Genomic DNA, 19,124 nt, shown 5'->3' on the forward strand with positions numbered 1-19,124 from the left:
TAAAGTACCAAGGTGTTGTCCTGTTGTCCTGGTATTTTGAGGGCAAAATGAGGCGTTTGCAAGTGGACCTCAGACCTTGTCACCTGAACAGGGACTTGAATCCCGGAATCTCAGATCAAAAGTTTCATGTTCGGGACCAAATGGTCCTTTGAGCCGAATATCTTCCCAGTGACCTGCAAGATCCAGAAGGAGGCAGGGATGTTCTGTGCCTCCATTGTCGAGGCGGCTGTGGCCCTAAGGTGGATGCCATTGGTGAGGGATGCCGTCAAGCTGAAGGAGTTCTATTGGGCCTATTTGGCTCATGGGACTTCAGCTGACAGGAACCGACAAGCCAAGCGGTCCGCGGCTTTGGCATTCGCTGAGGCAATAACTCTGACATGGGAGGAGTTTGGAGAAGCCATGGAGAAGGATTTCCGGACGGCTTCGAAGAGATTCTGGACCACCATCCGGCATCTCAGGAAAGGAAAGCAGTACACAGTGAAGACGCCGTCAAACGCTTGGCTGTACTCATTTGCCCCAACACAACAAGACCTTCGATAGCTCAGTTGGAAGCGCGGAGGACTGTAGAGGTTCAAGTTGGCATCCTTAGGTAGCTGGTTCAAGTCCGGCTCGAAGGACAAGCTGTTTCTTACGTTATGTCTGCCAGGAAAGAATGGCAATACCGTCTTGTCTGAAGGACTTCCGCTTCCCTGTCAATGGAGTTGGACTTGAGTCTTTGTCACGCAGTCTGGAATTGGCAAACGGAGTCATTCTGATTGAGTGATCATTTGAGTGTCTATTTGAATACGTTTCATCTCAACTCCTGTTGGAAAAGGACAGCCATTTCCGTGAGAGCACAAGACCCCTGGATTGTACCCGAAAATACTTAGCGCTCATCAAAGAGTAAAGTTGTTGTCCTGGTTTGCAAAGCCTCCATTGTTACGCCAGAAGGTGCCAGTCACATCCAAAACAAAGGGTTCCATGGTGTAATTGTTAGCACTCTGGACTCTGAATCCAGTGGTCCAAGTTCAAGTCTTGGTGGAACCTACTTGCCCTGCAGCAATTGAGTGTTTGGACTGAGTCTTCCTGTAAGAGTATGATGAATTATTGACTTACTCTACAAATCAGTGGTAACCGTGGATCAGGATGAGGTCCCCAAACGACGCCAATGTCTGTGACAGCTGATGTTAAGGATCAGCTGATCAGAAGATACTTGGTTTGTGTGCGGGGCCACAAGCCTTTCCAGTTCCAGTTAAAAGCCAGGCTCCTCATGTAGTTTCCATAGAGTACCAAGGGATTGTCCTGTTGCCCTCGTATTTTGAGGGCAAAAAGGAGGCGTTTGCAAGTGGACCTCAGACCTGGTCACCTGAACAGGGACTTGAATCCCGGACACTCAGATCAAACGTTTCATGTTCAGGTGACCGGCTCAACCTTTGTCTTGTCTGACCACGAACTCTTTTTGACCAGAAGATATTTGGATTGTCCATGTGGGTAGTTTAAGACCTCAGTTCATCTTGGGGGTGGACATTTCGGGGCCTCTTCATCTCTGCAAGGCTTCGGTGGAATGGTTGGGGTCACCTTGATATGCTACTTGGGAACAATAAATCATGTACTGGGCTTCTTCACTATTCCATGATAAGAGACTAATCTAGAGAATGCGGCCAGGATTAGGTTTGGGGTATTTGTCTGACGCTGAGGGATAGATCCTGGACTCATTTCCGATCCCACATCTCTTTTACAAAATACAAAGGATTCCTTGGAGAATGCGGGTATCGACTCTGCTACTTCTCGCATGCTAAGCAAGCACTTTACCATTTGAGGTAATTCCCCTGGTTTGGGGTATTTGTCGGATGCTAAGGGGTAGATCCAATCCCAACATCTCTTCTACAAAAGGCAAAGAACTCCTTGAAGATTGCGGGCATTGATCCCACAACAAGACAAGACAAGGTGCTAGAGGGGAGAATGCAGTTAGGACTGGGTTTAGGGTGATACCTATGGCTGTGTTTGGCCTAGATATCGGGATTGGGGCCCGGATTAGTATTCGCTACGTGGGAACATTTCATCAAAAAAACAAAGGAGTTTATGGAGAATGCGGGCATTGATCCAGCTACCTCTCACATGCTAAGCGAGCGCTCTACCATTTGAGCTAATTCCCCTGCTGATGCAGCGTTGGCAGAGAAGGTCCAGTCTCAGAACTATTTTGGTTCCTTTGCTGGAGTACGTCAAAGCGACACAGTCTCTGCCTTTCGGAGTGCAGCCATGATGCAGTCCCTGGTTGTCTAGTGGCTGGGACTTGGTGCTCTCACCACCGCGGCTGTTGTTCGATTCCCGGTCAGGGAACTGACATTTGGTTAGGTTTTGAGTGGAGATAGGATTTGTCTTGGTCCTCGGTCGAACGGTTCGGGTCATCTTTCAGCGCTATCTGTGAACTGCTGTCACTGCACATAAAAACATGGGGACATGGGGACATTCCAACCCAAGATGAGAACACACTGGACCAGGTACACAGCAACATACGTGGCACAGACACAGCTTCACCCTGCCCCCACTTTTACCCACGACTGAAAAAGCAGAACACCACCTCAGAAGCTGAAATACTCACTTAGGAGAAAGTTAGACTGAAGTTCTAAAGGTCCCTGGTTCAAGCCCGGTTTTCAGAACAATCCCTATTTATGTTGCGACTTGACAAATAGTTTGAAAAGGCTTATTGGCTGGCTGAAAGGACCTTAACTTCATTCTTCAAAAGGCCAGACATCCAGCCATCCAGACAAGGTTAGAGGAGGCTACAAGCCTATTTACAAACCATTGACTCCAAGGGCACAAGTTGAGTCCACCGAAATATCAAAGTGACCCCGAGGGTGACTAAGGTGTTTCTTTCAAGCCGCGATTGTGATGTCTTGTTTTGTTGAAGAAAAGCCCATAATTTCTGGAACAAGTTTCCCTACAAAGGAGACATCTTTGTCTATTTGGACAATTGTCAATCTGCCCCCACTTTGGACACATCGTCGTGTTTCATTGTTTGGCAACTGCTTTGTGACTTCACCAGTCCCCTTAAAAGCCCCTTCCTACGGGTTTCCATAGTGTAGTGGTTATCACGTTTGCCTAACACGCAAAAGGTCCCCAGTTCGAAACTGGGTGGAAACATGGCCTTTGAAGTCCTTCTTTTACAAAAAAAAGTCAATGTGACGAATAGGATCAAGGACATGTGCTTGATCTCTGAAGGGACTTGAACACTCAGATTTAAAGTCTGATGCCCTACGAAGTGAGTCCCCAGGCCTTTGGTCAAAAGACTTGTTTTTATGTATTTGGAATGAAATGTTTTCTGCATGTTGAACACTTTTCAACAGGAAAGATATCTTTCAGATGTATCAATAAAACTGCTGAATCGCCCAACATGGGGCTCGAACCCACGACCATGAGATTAAGAGTCTCATGCTCTTCCAACTGAGCTAATCGGGCCTTTTGCTGCTCTAGATATCAGTTTTTATTGATGTGGCCATCCTGATGTTTGATCAATTCCACAGCTGACCTAGTTTCTCATGGAACAGAAGGAGTGAGACCTGGAGGGTCAGGATGGCCGAGCGGTCGAAGGCGCTGCATTCAGGTTGCAGTCTCTAATGAGGCGTGGGTTCAAATCCCACTTCTGACAGTGCGGGGACACAAGTCTTTCTAGTTCCAGTTAAAAGCCCGGCTCCTCATGTATTTTCCATAAAGTACCAAGGTGTTGTCCTGGTATTTTGAGGGCAAAATGAGGCGTTTGCAAGTGGACCTCAGACCTTGTCACCTGAACAGGGACTTGAATCCCGAACACTCAGATCAAAAGTTTCATGTTCGGGACCAAATGGTCCTTTGAGCCGAATATCTTCCCAGTGACCTGCAAGATCCAGAAGGAGGCAGGGATGTTCTGTGCCTCCATTGTCGAGGCGGCTGTGGCCCTAAGGTGGATGCCATTGGTGAGGGATGCCGTCAAGCTGAAGGAGTTCTATTGGGCCTTTTTGGCTCATGGGACTTCAGCTGACAGGAACCGACAAGCCAAGCGGTCCGCGGCTTTGGCATTCGCTGAGGCAATAACTCTGACATGGGAGAAGTTTGGAGAAGCCATGGAGAAGGACTTCCGGACGGCTTCGAAGAGATTCTGGACCACCATCCGGCATCTCAGGAAAGGAAAGCAGTACACAGTGAAGACGCCGTCAAACGCTTGGCTGTACTCATTTGCCCCAACACAACAAGACCTTCGATAGCTCAGTTGGAAGCGCGGAGGACTGTAGAGGTTCAAGTTGGCATCCTTAGGTAGCTGGTTCAAGTCCGGCTCGAAGGACAAGCTGTTTCTTACGTTATGTCTGCCAGGAAAGAATGGCAATACCGTCTTGTCTGAAGGACTTCCGCTTCCCTGTCAATGGAGTTGGACTTGAGTCTTTGTCACGCAGTCTGGAATTGGCAAACGGAGTCGTTCTGATTGAGTGATCATTTGAGTGTCTATTTGAATACGTTTCATCTCAACTCCTGTTGGAAAAGGACAGCCATTTCCGTGAGAGCACAAGACCCCTGGATTGTACCCGAAAATACTTAGCGCTCATCAAAGAGTAAAGTTGTTGTCCTGGTTTGCAAAGCCTCCATTGTTACGCCAGAAGGTGCCAGTCACATCCAAAACAAAGGGTTCCATGGTGTAATTGTTAGCACTCTGGACTCTGAATCCAGTGGTCCAAGTTCAAGTCTTGGTGGAACCTACTTGCCCTGCAGCAATTGAGTGTTTGGACTGAGTCTTCCTGTAAGAGTATGATGACTTATTGACTTACTCTACAAATCAGTGGTAACCGTGGATCAGGATGAGGTCCCCAAACGACGGCAATGTCTGTGACAGCTGATGTTAAGGATCAGCTGATCAGAAGATACTTGGTTTGTGTGCGGGGCCACAAGCCTTTCCAGTTCCAGTTAAAAGCCAGGCTCCTCATGTAGTTTCCATAGAGTACCAAGGGATTGTCCTGTTGCCTTTGTATTTTGAGGGCAAAAAGGAGGCGTTTGCAAGTGGACCTCAGACCTGGTCACCTGAACAGGGACTTGAATCCCGGACACTCAGATCAAACGTTTCATGTTCAGGTGACCGGCTCACCCTTTGTCTTGTCTGACCACGAACTCTTTTTGTCCAGAAGATATTTGGATTGTCCATGTGGGTAGTTTAAGACCTCAGTTCATCTTGGGGGTGGACATTTCGGGGCCTCTTCATCTCTGCAAGGCTTCGGTGGAATGGTTGGGGTCACCTTGATGCGCTACTTGGGAACAATAAATCACGTACTGGGCTTCTTCACTATTCCATGATAAGAGACTAATCTAGAGAACGCGGCCAGGATTAGGTTTGGGGTATTTGTCTGACGCTGAGGGATAGATCCTGGACTCATTTCCGATCCCACATCTCTTTTACAAAATACAAAGGATTCCTTGGAGAATGCGGGTATCGACTCTGCTACTTCTCGCATGCTAAGCAAGCACTTTACCATTTGAGGTAATTCCCCAGGTTTGGGGTATTTGTCGGATGCTAAGGGGTAGATCCAATCCCAACATCTCTTCTACAAAAGGCAAAGAACTCCTTGAAGATTGCGGGCATTGATCCCACAACAAGACAAGACAAGGTGCTAGAGGGGAGAATGCAGTTAGGACTGGGTTTAGGGTGATACCTATGGCTGTGTTTGGCCTAGATATCGGGATTGGGGCCCGGATTAGTATTCGCTACGTGGGAACATTTCATCAAAAAAACAAAGGAGTTTATGGAGAATGCGGGCATTGATCCCGCTACCTCTCACATGCTAAGCGAGCGCTCTACCATTTGAGCTAATTCCCCTGCTGATGCAGCGTTGGCAGAGAAGGTCCAGTCTCATAACTATTTTGGTTCCTTTGCTGGAGTACGTCAAAGCGACACAGTCTCTGCCTTTCGGAGTGCAGCCATGATGCAGTCCCTGGTTGTCTAGTGGCTGGGACTTGGTGCTCTCACCACCGCGGCTGTTGTTCGATTCCCGGTCAGGGAACTGACATTTGGTTAGGTTTTGAGTGGAGATAGGATTTGTCTTGGTCCTCGGTCGAACGGTTCGGGTCATCTTTCAGCGCTATCTGTGAACTGCTGTCACTGCACATAAAAACATGGGGACATGGGGACATTCCAACCCAAGATGAGAACACACTGGACCAGGTACACAGCAACATACGTGGCACAGACACAGCTTCACCCTGCCCCCACTTTTACCCACGACTGAAAAAGCAGAACACCACCTCAGAAGCTGAAATACTCACTTAGGAGAAAGTTAGACTGAAGTTCTAAAGGTCCCTGGTTCAAGCCCGGTTTTCAGAACAATCCCTATTTATGTTGCGACTTGGCAAATAGTTTGAAAAGGCTTATTGGCTGGCTGAAAGGACCTTAACTTCATTCTTCAAAAGGCCAGACATCCAGCCATCCAGACAAGGTTAGAGGAGGCTACAAGCCTATTTACAAACCATTGACTCCAAGGGCACAAGTTGAGTCCACCGAGATATCAAAGTGACCCCGAGGGTGACTAAGGTGTTTCTTTCAAGCCGCGATTGTGATGTCTTGTTTTGTTGAAGAAAAGCCCATAATTTCTGGAACAAGTTTCCCTACAAAGGAGACATCTTTGTCTATTTGGACAATTGTCAATCTGCCCCCACTTTGGACACATCGTCGTGTTTCATTGTTTGGCAACTGCTTTGTGACTTCACCAGTCCCCTTAAAAGCCCCTTCCTACGGGTTTCCATAGTGTAGTGGTTATCACGTTTGCCTAACACGCAAAAGGTCCCCAGTTCGAAACTGGGTGGAAACATGGCCTTTGAAGTCCTTTTTTCACAAAAAAAAGTCAAGGTGACGAATAGGATCAAGGACATGTGCTTGATCTCTGAAGGGACTTGAACACTCAGATTTAAAGTCTGATGCCCTACGAAGTGAGTCCCCAGGCCTTTGGTCAAAATACTTGTTTTTATGTATTTGGAATGAAATGTTTTCTGCATGTTGAACACTTTTCAACAGGAAAGATATCTTTCAGATGTATCAATAAAACTGCTGAAGCGCCCAACATGGGGCTCGAACCCACGACCATGAGATTAAGAGTCTCATGCTCTTCCGACTGAGCTAATCGGGCCTTTTGCTGCTCTAGATATCAGTTTTTATTGATGTGGCCATCCTGATGTTTGATCAATTCCACAGCTGACCTAGTTTCTCATGGAACAGAAGGAGTGAGACCTGGAGGGTCAGGATGGCCGAGCGGTCGAAGGCGCTGCATTCAGGTTGCAGTCTCTAATGAGGCGTGGGTTCAAATCCCACTTCTGACAGTGCGGGGACACAAGTCTTTCTAGTTCCAGTTAAAAGCCCGGCTCCTCATGTATTTTCCATAAAGTACCAAGGTGTTGTCCTGTTGTCCTGGTATTTTGAGGGCAAAATGAGGCGTTTGCAAGTGGACCTCAGACCTTGTCACCTGAACAGGGACTTGAATCCCGGACACTCAGATCAAAAGTTTCATGTTCGGGACCAAATGGTCCTTTGAGCCGAATATCTTCCCAGTGACCTGCAAGATCCAGAAAGAGGCAGGGATGTTCTGTGCCTCCATTGTCGAGGCGGCTGTGGCCCTAAGGTGGATGCCATTGGTGAGGGATGCCGTCAAGCTGAAGGAGTTCTATTGGGCCTTTTTGGCTCATGGGACTTCAGCTGACAGGAACCGACAAGCCAAGCGGTCCGCGGCTTTGGCATTCGCTGAGGCAATAACTCTGACATGGGAGGAGTTTGGAGAACCATGGAGAAGGATTTCCGGACGGCTTCGAAGAGATTCTGGACCACCATCCGGCATCTCAGGAAAGGAAAGCAGTACACAGTGAAGACGCCGTCAAACGCTTGGCTGTACTCATTTGCCCCAACACAACAAGACCTTCGATAGCTCAGTTGGAAGCGCGGAGGACTGTAGAGGTTCAAGTTGGCATCCTTAGGTAGCTGGTTCAAGTCCGGCTCAAAGGACAAGCTGTTTCTTACGTTATGTCTGCCAGGAAAGAATGGCAATACCGTCTTGTCTGAAGGACTTCCGCTTCCCTGTCAATGGAGTTGGACTTGAGTCTTTGTCACGCAGTCTGGAATTGGCAAACGGAGTCATTCTGATTGAGTGATCATTTGAGTGTCTATTTGAATACGTTTCATCTCAACTCCTGTTGGAAAAGGACAGCCATTTCCATGAGAGCACAAGACCCCTGGATTGGACCCGAAAATACTTTGCGCTCATCAGAGAGTAAAGTTGTTGTCCTGGTTTGCAAAGCCTCCATTGTTACGCCAGAAGGTGCCAGTCACATCCAAAACAAAGGGTTCCATGGTGTAATGGTTAGCACTCTGGACTCTGAATCCAGTTTAGGGTGATACCTATGGCTGTATTTGGCCTAGATATCGGGATTGGGGCCCGGATTAGTACTCGCTACTCGGGAACATTTCATCAAAAAAACAAAGGAGTTTATGGAGAATGCAGGCATTGATCCATCTACCTCTCACATGCTAAGCGAGCGCTCTACCATTTGAGCTAATTCCCCTGCTGATGCAGTGTTGGCAGAGAAGGTCCAGTCTCAGAACTATTTTCCTTTGCTGGAGTACGTCAAAGCGACACAGTCTCTGCCTTTCAGAGTGCAGCCGTAATGCAGTCCCTGGTTGTCTAGTGGCTGGGACTTGGTGCTCTCACCACCACGGCCGTTGTTCGATTCCCGGTCAGGGAGCTGACAATTGGTTAGGTTTTCACTGGAGATAGGATTTGTCTTGGTCCTCGGTCGATCGGTTCGGGTCACCTTTCAGCGCTGTCTGTGAACTGCTGTCACTGCACATAAGAACAATTTCAAGTCCGCCAATTGAATCCCGGTCTACCTGGTCAACGGACATGTAAACAGTGCAGGTACCCTCCTTTGTGCGGCTCCATTTCAGTGTCCTACGTTGTCAGCGAACCTCACAAGGTCACAGTTTTTTCCTGATCAGGGCACCGTTTTGGGTTGTGTGGATGAGTGGTCTAAAGCACCAGATTAAGGCTCCTTTCGCTCAGGAGCCACTGGTAGAAATCCCACAGCTGTCATTTTCCTGGTCAGGTCCATTATCCACGACTGGAATGATTTGGTAGCAAAGGACTGTCAGATTGTACAACACAGCTGAGCACTTGGAGAAGAAGATGAATAGAGGTCTTGTTCTCCCGGACTGGTTGTTGCAACCACAACCCTGCTCAAGGTTCAACGTGACATACAAAACAGGAACTCCCCGTCTGGGAATCGAACCGCGTAATCTTCCATGTGACAGGAGGAGATACTGGTCACTATACTAACAAGGACTGCTGCTGAGTTGATGTAGTGTCGATTGGCCAAAGCGGAATTCAGAACAGGCTTGTGGCCCATGACCGTTTTTATGGTAGCTGGAGACTTCAACCAGTGAAATCCTTCCCATTTTCTGTAGCTCTTATCCTCATCAACGGACTGTATTCCCCACCTGTTACCGGCAAGAGAGTCCTTTTTCAGTCGGGTCTAAAAGTGGGGGAAATGTGAAGCTGGTTCTGTGCCACCTACTATGTTGCTGTGTCCCTGGTCCAGTGTGTTCCCATCTTGGGTTGGAATGTCCCCGTGCTGGTAACGGGTGGGGAATACAGTACGTTGATGAGGATAAGCGGGATGGATTTCAGTGGTTAAAGTCTCCAGCTATCATGAAAACGGTCATGGGCCACGAGCCTGTTCTGAATTCCCCTTTGGCCAATCGACACCACATCAACTCAGCAGAAGTCCTTGTTAGTATAGTGGACAGTATCTCCGCCTGTCACGTGGAAGACCTGGGTTCGATTCCCCGATGGGGAGTTAGTCTTTTGTATGTCACGTTGGACCTTGAGTCGGGTTGCGGTTGCAACAACCAGTCCGGTTAAACAAACCCTTCTCATTAGAACAAAACCTCTGTTAATCTTCTTCTCAATGTGTTCAGGTGTCTTGTACAATCTGACTGTCTTTTGCTGTCAAATCATTCCCTGCGTGGATAATGGAGCTGACCAGGAAAATGCCAGCTGTGGGATTTCAACCAGAGCCTCCTGAGCGTAAGGAACCTTAATCTGGCGCCTTCGATCACTCATCCACCCAACCTAAAACGGTGCCCTGATCAGGAAAAAAAAACACTGTGACCTTGTGAGGTTCACTGACAACAGAGGACACTCAAAAGGAGCCGCACAAAGCAGGGTACTTGTACAGATGTCGGCAGCAGAGTGGTGCAGCGGTAATTTTGCTGGGCCCATAACCCAGAGGTCGATGGATCGAAACCATCCTCTGCTATGGCTGTGCTCTTTACATGTCCTTTGAAGAGCTTGCAGATGTATTGTCTTTGTTACTTAGCTGACCTGGTCCAGTAAAGAGTTCACACTTCCTTTACTGCTGTTCTCGATGCATTTATTGCTCTTGAGTGCATTCACACGCCATTGCGGGACAACAGAATCGGTGACAAAGGGCAGCCTTAGCGGAGGCCAACGTTTACCGGAAACAGGCTCGACTTACTACTGACAATGCGAACCAGACTCCTGCCCCGTTTGTACAAGGACCAGGTAGCACGTAGTAGCGCGCCACCAATCCCCCCAAAGTACGCCACAAGGGACACGGTCGAATGCCTTTTCCAGATCTGCAAAGTACATGTAGACTGGTTGGGCAAACTCCCATGCACCCTCCAGCACCCTCGTGAGGGTGTCGAGCTGGTCCAGTGTTCCATGACCAGGACGAAAACCGCATTGGACCTCTTGTAACAGAGGTTCGACCAACGGTCGTACCCTTCTCTCCAGCACCCTGGAATAGACTTTCCCAGGGAGGCTGAGGAGTGTGATCCCCCTACAGTTGGAACACACCCTCCGGTCACCCTTCTTGAAAAGGGGGACCACCACCCCGGTCTGCCAATCCAAAGATACTGTTCCCGACTTCCACGCAATGTTGAAGAGACCTGCCAGCCAAGACAGTCCCTCAACATCCAGCAGTTCCAGCCGGGGGAGGACCGGGATATTGAGTCCGAATGGGCCATATTCCGTGCCTCCATTGCTGAGGCGGCTGACCAGAGCTGCTGCCGCAAGGCGGTCGGTGCCAGTCGTGGCGGCAGGCCCCGAACCCGATGGTGGACACCAGAGGTCAGGGCCGCCGTCAAGCTGAAGAAGGAGTCCTATCCAGCATTGATGGCTTGTGGGACTCCGGAAGCAGCTGACAGGTACTGCCAGGCCAAACGGTTCGCGGCTTCGGCGGTTGTCTAGGCAAAAACTCGGGTGTGGAAGGAATTCGTGAGGCCATGGAGCACGACTTTCGGTCGGCCTCGAAGGGGTTCTGGCAAACCGTCCGGCGCCTCCGAAAAGGGAAGCAGTGCCCAGTCCACACTGTGTACAGTGGAGACGGGGCCTGCTGACCTCGACTGGGGATTTGTTTTGGTGAAGTAGGTGCAGACACATCTATTAAAAAATGAAAATACAAAATATACAGAATGCAGTATAAATATATGTACGCAGTCTGTTTTTTGTTTGTTATTCCGGAAGTGCAGTCTGATTGTTTTTCCCAAGAGTCCAAAGTGAGCGTTAATTTAACGCATATAGAGTGTCAAAGTGGCAGGGTGAGGCAGAGGTGGGGTGTGAACAGTGTCAGGGGGGGTTCCGGACCTTGTTGATGAGGCTGACAGCAGATGGGAAGAAACTGTTCTAGTGGCGTGAGGTTTTGGTCCTGATGGACCGCAGCCTCCTCTCAAAGAGACTGTGTCCGGGGTAAAAAAAAAACAAAAAAACTAGCAAGACAGCCTCAAGGTCCAAAAGTGTTAAGGCAGTCCCATAGTGTCCCCACATCATGCCATGTGTCTATTTGCCTTGAGACATGAGTAAATTAGCTTATATGCTAACATGCTAATGGTCATCATGTTAGCACCAAGCAAGAGAGTCCTTTTTCAGTCGGGTCTAAAAGTGGGGGCAATGTGAAGCTGTGTCTGTGCCACCTACTATGTTGCTGTGTCCCTGGTCCAGTGTGTTCCCATCTTGGGTTGGAATGTCCCCATGCTGGTAACGGTTGGGGAATACAGTACGTTGATGAGGATAAGCGGGATGGATTTCAGTGGTTAAAGTCTCCAGCTACCATGAAAACGGTCATGGGCCACGAGCCTGTTCTGAATTCCCCTTTGGCCAATCGACACCATATCAACTCTGCAGCAGTCCTCGTTAGTATAGTGGACAGTATCTCCGCCTGTCACGTGGAAGACCGGGGTTCGATTCCCCGACGGGGAGTTCCTCTTTTGTATGTCACAATGTCACGTTGGACCTTGAGTCGGGTTGCGGTTGCAACAACCAGTCCGGTTAAACAAACCCTTCTCATTAGAACAAAACCTCTCTTAATCTTCTTCTCAAGGTGTTCAGGTATCTTGTACAATCTGACAGTCTTTTGCTGTCAAATCATTCCATGCGTGGATAATGGAGCTGACCAGGAAAATGCCAGCTGTGGGATTTCAACCAGAGCCTCCTGAGCGTAAGGAACCTTAATCTGGCGCCTTCGATCACTCATCCACCCAACCTAAAACGGTGCCCTGATCAGGAAAAAAACACTGTGACCTTGTGAGGTTCACTGACAACAGAGGACACTCAAAAGGAGCCGCACAAAGCAGGGTACTTGTACAGATGTCGGCAGCAGAGTGGCGCAGCGGTAGCGTGCTGGGCCTATAACCCAGAGGTCGATGGATCGAAACCATCCTCTGCTATGGCTGTGCTCTTTACGTGTCCTTTGAAGAGCTTGCAGATGTATTGTCTTTGTTACTTAGCTGACCTGGTCCAGTAAAGAGTTCACGCTTCCTTTACTGCTGTTCTCGATGCATTTATTGCTCTTGAGTGCATTCACACGCCATTGCGGGACAACAGAATCGGTGACAAAGGGCAGCCTTAGCGGAGGCCAACGTTTACCGGAAACAGGCTCGACTTACTTACTTACGATGCGAACCAGACTCCTGGCCCGTTTGTACAAGGACCAGATAGCACGTAGTAGCGCGCCACCAATCCCCCCAAAGTACGCCACAAGGGACACGGTCGAATGCCTTTTCCAGATCCGCAAAGTACATGTAGACTGGTTGGGCAAACTCCCATGCACCCTCCAGCACCCTCGTGAGGGTGTCGAGCTGGTCCAGTGTTCCATGACCAGGACGAAAACCGCATTGGACCTCTTGTAACAGAGGTTCGACCAACGGTCGTACCCTTCTCTCCAGCACCCTGGAATAGACTTTCCCAGGGAGGCTGAGGAGTGTGATCCCCCTACAGTTGGAACACACCCTCCGGTCACCCTTCTTGAAAAGGGGGACCACCACCCCGGTCTGCCAATCCAAAGATACTGTTCCCGACTTCCACGCAATGTTGAAGAGACCTGCCAGCCAAGACAGTCCCTCAACATCCAGCAGTTCCAGCCGGGGGAGGACCGGGATATTGAGTCCGAATGGGCCATATTCCGTGCCTCCATTGCTGAGGCGGCTGACCAGAGCTGCTGCCGCAAGGCGGTCGGTGCCAGTCGTGGCGGCAGGCCCCGATCCCGATGGTGGACACCAGAGGTCAGGGCCGCCGTCAAGCTGAAGAAGGAGTCCTATCCAGCATTGATGGCTTGTGGGACTCCGGAAGCAGCTGACAGGTACTGCCAGGCCAAACGGTTCGCGGCTTCGGCGGTTGTCTAGGCAAAAACTCGGGTGTGGAAGGAATTCGTGAGGCCATGGAGCACGACTTTCGGTCGGCCTCGAAGGGGTTCTGGCAAACCGTCCGGCGCCTCCGAAAAAGGAAGCAGTGCCCAGTCCACACTGTGTACAGTGGAGACGGGGCCTGCTGACCTCGACTGGGGATTTGTTTTGGTGAAGTAGGTGCAGACACATCTATTAAAAAATGAAAATACAAAATATACAAAATGCAGTATAAATATATGTACGCAGTCTGTTTTTTGTTTGTTATTCCGGAAGTGCAGTCTGATTGTTTTTCCCAAGAGTCCAAAGTGAGCGTTAATTTAACGCATATAGAGTGTCAAAGTGGCAGGGTGAGGCAGAGGTGGGGTGTGAACAGTGTCAGGGGGGGTTCCGGACCTTGTTGATGAGGCTGACAGCAGACGGGAAGAAACTGTTCTAGTGGCGTGAGGTTTTGGTCCTGATGGACCGCAGCCTCCTCTCAAAGAGACTGTGTCCGGGGTAAAAAAAAACAAAAAAACTAGCAAGACAGCCTCAAGGTCCAAAAGTGTTAAGGCAGTCCCATAGTGTCCCCACATCATGCCATGTGTCTATTTGCCTTGAGACATGAGTAAATTAGCTTATATGCTAACATGCTAATGGTCATCATGTTAGCACCAAGCAAGAGAGTCCTTTTTCAGTCGGGTCTAAAAGTGGGGGCAATGTGAAGCTGTGTCTGTGCCACCTACTATGTTGCTGTGTCCCTGGTCCAGTGTGTTCCCATCTTGGGTTGGAATGTCCCCATGCTGGTAACGGTTGGGGAATACAGTACGTTGATGAGGATAAGCGGGATGGATTTCAGTGGTTAAAGTCTCCAGCTACCATGAAAACGGTCATGGGCCACGAGCCTGTTCTGAATTCCCCTTTGGCCAATCGACACCACATCAACTCTGCAGCAGTCCTCGTTAGTATAGTGGACAGTATCTCCGCCTGTCACGTGGAAGACCGGGGTTCGATTCCCCGATGGGGAGTTCCTCCTTTGTATGTCACAATGTCACGTTGGACCTTGAGTCGGGTTGCGGTTGCAACAACCAGTCCGGTTAAACAAACCCTTCTCATTAGAACAAAACCTCTCTTAATCTTCTTCTCAAGGTGTTCAGGTGTCTTGTACAATCTGACAGTCTTTTGCTGTCAAATCATTCCATGCGTGGATAATGGAGCTGACCAGGAAAATGCCAGCTGTGGGATTTCAACCAGAGCCTCCTGAGCGTAAGGAACGTTAATCTGGCGCCTTCGATCACTCATCCACCCAACCTAAAACGGTGCCCTGATCAGGAAAAAAACACTGTGACCTTGTGAGGTTCACTGACAACAGAGGACACTCAAAAGGAGCCGCACAAAGCAGGGTACTTGTACAGATGTCGGCAGCAGAGTGGCGCAGCGGTAGCGTGCTAGGCCCATAACCCAGAGGTCGATGGATCGAAACCATCCTCTGCTATGGCTGTGCTCTTTACGTGTCCTTTGAAGAGCTTGCAGATGTATTGTCTTTGTTACTTAGCTGACCTGGTCCAGTAAAGAGTTCACGCTTCCTTTACTGCTGTTCTCGATGCATTTATTGCTCTTGAGTGCATTCACACGCCATTGCGGGACAACAGAATCGGTGACAAAGGGCAGCCTTAGCGGAGGCCAACGTTTACCGGAAACAGGCTCGACTTACTTACTTACAATGCGAACCAGACTCCTGGCCCGTTTGTACAAGGACCAGATAGCACGTAGTAGCGCGCCACCAATCCCCCCAAAGTACGCCACAAGGGACACGGTCGAATGCCTTTTCCAGATCCGCAAAGTACATGTAGACTGGTTGGGCAAACTCCCATGCACCCTCCAGCACCCTCGTGAGGGTGTCGAGCTGGTCCAGTGTTCCATGACCAGGACGAAAACCGCATTGGACCTCTTGTAACAGAGGTTCGACCAACGGTCGTACCCTTCTCTCCAGCACCCTGGAATAGACTTTCCCAGGGAGGCTGAGGAGTGTGATCCCCCTACAGTTGGAACACACCCTCCGGTCACCCTTCTTGAAAAGGGGGACCACCACCCCGGTCTGCCAATCCAAAGATACTGTTCCCGACTTCCACGCAATGTTGAAGAGACCTGCCAGCCAAGACAGTCCCTCAACATCCAGCAGTTCCAGCCGGGGGAGGACCGGGATATTGAGTCCGAATGGGCCATATTCCGTGCCTCCATTGCTGAGGCGGCTGACCAGAGCTGCTGCCGCAAGGCGGTCGGTGCCAGTCGTGGCGGCAGGCCCCGAACCCGATGGTGGACACCAGAGGTCAGGGCCGCCGTCAAGCTGAAGAAGGAGTCCTATCCAGCATTGATGGCTTGTGGGACTCCGGAAGCAGCTGACAGGTACTGCCAGGCCAAACGGTTCGCGGCTTCGGCGGTTGTCTAGGCAAAAACTCGGGTGTGGAAGGAATTCGTGAGGCCATGGAGCACGACTTTCGGTCGGCCTCGAAGGGGTTCTGGCAAACCGTCCGGCGCCTCCGAAAAGGGAAGCAGTGCCCAGTCCACACTGTTTACAGTGGAGACGGGGCCTGCTGACCTCGACTGGGGATTTGTTTTGGTGAAGTAGGTGCAGACACATCTATTAAAAAATGAAAATACAAAATATACAGAATGCAGTATAAATATATGTACGCAGTCTGTTTTTTGTTTGTTATTCCGGAAGTGCAGTCTGATTGTTTTTCCCAAGAGTCCAAAGTGAGCGTTAATTTAACGCATATAGAGTGTCAAAGTGGCAGGGTGAGGCAGAGGTGGGGTGTGAACAGTGTCAGGGGGGGTTCCGGACCTTGTTGATGAGGCTGACAGCAGACGGGAAGAGACTGTTCTAGTGGCGTGAGGTTTTGGTCCTGATGGACCGCAGCCTCCTCTCAAAGAGACTGTGTCCGGGGTAAAAAAACAAAAAAAACTAGCAAGACAGCCTCAAGGTCCAAAAGTGTTAAGGCAGTCCCATAGTGTCCCCACATCATGCCATGTGTCTATTTGCCTTGAGACATGAGTAAATTAGCTTAAATGCTAACATGCTAATGGTCATCATGTTAGCACCAAGCAAGAGAGTCCTTTTTCAGTCGGGTCTAAAAGTGGGGGCAATGTGAAGCTGTGTCTGTGCCACCTACTATGTTGCTGTGTCCCTGGTCCAGTGTGTTCCCATCTTGGGTTGGAATGTCCCCGTGCTGGTAACGGGTGGGGAATACAGTACGTTGATGAGGATAAGCGGGATGGATTTCAGTGGTTAAAGTCTCCAGCTACCATGAAAACGGTCATGGGCCACGAGCCTGTTCTGAATTCCCTTTGGCCAATCGACACCACATCAACTCTACAGCAGTCCTCGTTAGTATAGTGGACAGTATCTCTGCCTGTCACGTGAAAGACCGGGGTTCGATTCCCCGACGGGGAGTTCCTCTTTTGTATGTCACAATGTCACGTTGGACCTTGAGTCGGGTTGCGGTTGCAACAACCAGTCCGGTTAAACAAACCCTTCTCATTAGAACAAAACCTCTCTTAATCTTCTTCTCAAGGTGTTCAGGTGTCTTGTACAATCTGACTGTCTTTTGCTGTCAAATCATTCCCTGCGTGGATAATGGAGCTGACCAGGAAAATGCCAGCTGTGGGATTTCAACCAGAGCCTCCTGAGCGTAAGGAACCTTAATCTGGCGCCTTCGATCACTCATCCACCCAACCTAAAACGGTGCCCTGATCAGGAAAAAAAACACTGTGACCTTGTGAGGTTCACTGACAACAGAGGACACTCAAAAGGAGCCGCACAAAGCAGGGTACTTGTACAGATGTCGGCAGCAGAGTGGTGCAGCGGTAATTTTGCTGGGCCCATAACCCAGAGGTCGATGGATCGAAACCATCCTCTGCTATGGCTGTGCTCTTTACGTGTCCTTTGAAGAGCTTGCAGATGTATTGTCTTTGTTACTTAGCTGACCTGGTCCAGTAAAGAGTTCACGCTTCCTTTACTGCTGTTCTCGATGCATTTATTGCTCTTGAGTGCATTCACACGCCATTGCGGGACAACAGAATCGGTGACAAAGGGCAGCCTTAGCGGAGGCCAACGTTTACCGGAAACAGGCTCGACTTACTACTGACAATGCGAACCAGACTCCTGCCCCGTTTGTACAAGGACCAGATAGCACGTAGTAGCGCGCCACCAATCCCCCCAAAGTACGCCACAAGGGACACGGTCGAATGCCTTTTCCAGATCCGCAAAGTACATGTAGACTGGTTGGGCAAACTCCCATGCACCCTCCAGCACCCTCGTGAGGGTGTCGAGCTGGTCCAGTGTTCCATGACCAGGACGAAAACCGCATTGGACCTCTTGTAACAGAGGTTCGACCAACGGTCGTACCCTTCTCTCCAGCACCCTGGAATAGACTTTCCCAGGGAGGCTGAGGAGTGTGATCCCCCTACAGTTGGAACACACCCTCCGGTCACCCTTCTTGAAAAGGGGGACCACCACCCCGGTCTGCCAATCCAAAGATACTGTTCCCGACTTCCACGCAATGTTGAAGAGACCTGCCAGCCAAGACAGTCCCTCAACATCCAGCAGTTCCAGCCGGGGGAGGACCGGGATATTGAGTCCGAATGGGCCATATTCCGTGCCTCCATTGCTGAGGCGGCTGACCAGAGCTGCTGCCGCAAGGCGGTCGGTGCCAGTCGTGGCGGCAGGCCCCGAACCCGATGGTGGACACCAGAGGTCAGGGCCGCCGTCAAGCTGAAGAAGGAGTCCTATCCAGCATTGATGGCTTGTGGGACTCCGGAAGCAGCTGACAGGTACTGCCAGGCCAAACGGTTCGCGGCTTCGGCGGTTGTCTAGGCAAAAACTCGGGTGTGGAAGGAATTCGTGAGGCCATGGAGCACGACTTTCGGTCGGCCTCGAAGGGGTTCTGGCAAACCGTCCGGCACCTCCGAAAAGGGAAGCAGTGCCCAGTCCACACTGTGTACAGTGGAGACGGGGCCTGCTGACCTCGACTGGGGATTTGTTTTGGTGAAGTAGGTGCAGACACATCTATTAAAAAATGAAAATACAAAATATACAGAATGCAGTATAAATATATGTACGCAGTCTGTTTTTTGTTTGTTATTCCGGAAGTGCAGTCTGATTGTTTTTCCCAAGAGTCCAAAGTGAGCGTTAATTTAACGCATATAGAGTGTCAAAGTGGCAGGGTGAGGCAGAGGTGGGGTGTGAACAGTGTCAGGGGGGGTTCCGGACCTTGTTGATGAGGCTGACAGCAGACGGGAAGAAACTGTTCTAGTGGCGTGAGGTTTTGGTCCTGATGGACCGCAGCCTCCTCTCAAAGAGACTGTGTCCGGGGTAAAAAAAAACAAAAAAACTAGCAAGACAGCCTCAAGGTCCAAAAGTGTTAAGGCAGTCCCATAGTGTCCCCACATCATGCCATGTGTCTATTTG

General features: G+C 49.9%; 9 non-coding genes across 9 annotated transcripts; 7 read left to right on the top strand and 2 right to left on the bottom strand.

Annotated features, from left to right (window-relative positions):
• Positions 1-3,050: 3,050 nt before the first annotated feature.
• On the top strand, positions 3,051-3,123 carry trnav-aac (transfer RNA valine (anticodon AAC)). Its single transcript has one exon. It is a non-coding gene; the product is annotated as a tRNA-Val (tRNA).
• A 242-nt stretch (positions 3,124-3,365) lies between these two features.
• On the bottom strand, positions 3,366-3,438 carry trnak-cuu (transfer RNA lysine (anticodon CUU)). The gene has a single exon. It is a non-coding gene; the product is annotated as a tRNA-Lys (tRNA).
• A 108-nt stretch (positions 3,439-3,546) lies between these two features.
• Positions 3,547-3,628, top strand: trnal-cag (transfer RNA leucine (anticodon CAG)). The gene has a single exon. It is a non-coding gene; the product is annotated as a tRNA-Leu (tRNA).
• Positions 3,629-6,730: 3,102 nt separating this feature from the next.
• On the top strand, positions 6,731-6,803 carry trnav-aac (transfer RNA valine (anticodon AAC)). Its single transcript has one exon. It is a non-coding gene; the product is annotated as a tRNA-Val (tRNA).
• Positions 6,804-7,045: 242 nt separating this feature from the next.
• trnak-cuu (transfer RNA lysine (anticodon CUU)) lies at positions 7,046-7,118 on the bottom strand. The gene has a single exon. It is a non-coding gene; the product is annotated as a tRNA-Lys (tRNA).
• Positions 7,119-7,226: 108 nt separating this feature from the next.
• trnal-cag (transfer RNA leucine (anticodon CAG)) lies at positions 7,227-7,308 on the top strand. Its single transcript has one exon. It is a non-coding gene; the product is annotated as a tRNA-Leu (tRNA).
• Positions 7,309-12,182: 4,874 nt separating this feature from the next.
• On the top strand, positions 12,183-12,254 carry trnad-guc (transfer RNA aspartic acid (anticodon GUC)). The gene has a single exon. It is a non-coding gene; the product is annotated as a tRNA-Asp (tRNA).
• A 395-nt stretch (positions 12,255-12,649) lies between these two features.
• trnai-uau (transfer RNA isoleucine (anticodon UAU)) lies at positions 12,650-12,721 on the top strand. Its single transcript has one exon. It is a non-coding gene; the product is annotated as a tRNA-Ile (tRNA).
• Positions 12,722-14,610: 1,889 nt separating this feature from the next.
• On the top strand, positions 14,611-14,682 carry trnad-guc (transfer RNA aspartic acid (anticodon GUC)). The gene has a single exon. It is a non-coding gene; the product is annotated as a tRNA-Asp (tRNA).
• Positions 14,683-19,124: the final 4,442 nt, after the last annotated feature.

The sequence above is a fragment of the Doryrhamphus excisus genome, linkage group LG6 (assembly GCF_037039965.1).
Source record: "Doryrhamphus excisus strain RoL-2023G ecotype Guam linkage group LG6, RoL_Dexc_Guam_v1.1, whole genome shotgun sequence".
In the NCBI taxonomy this organism is placed as follows: domain Eukaryota; kingdom Metazoa; phylum Chordata; class Actinopteri; order Syngnathiformes; family Syngnathidae; genus Doryrhamphus; species Doryrhamphus excisus.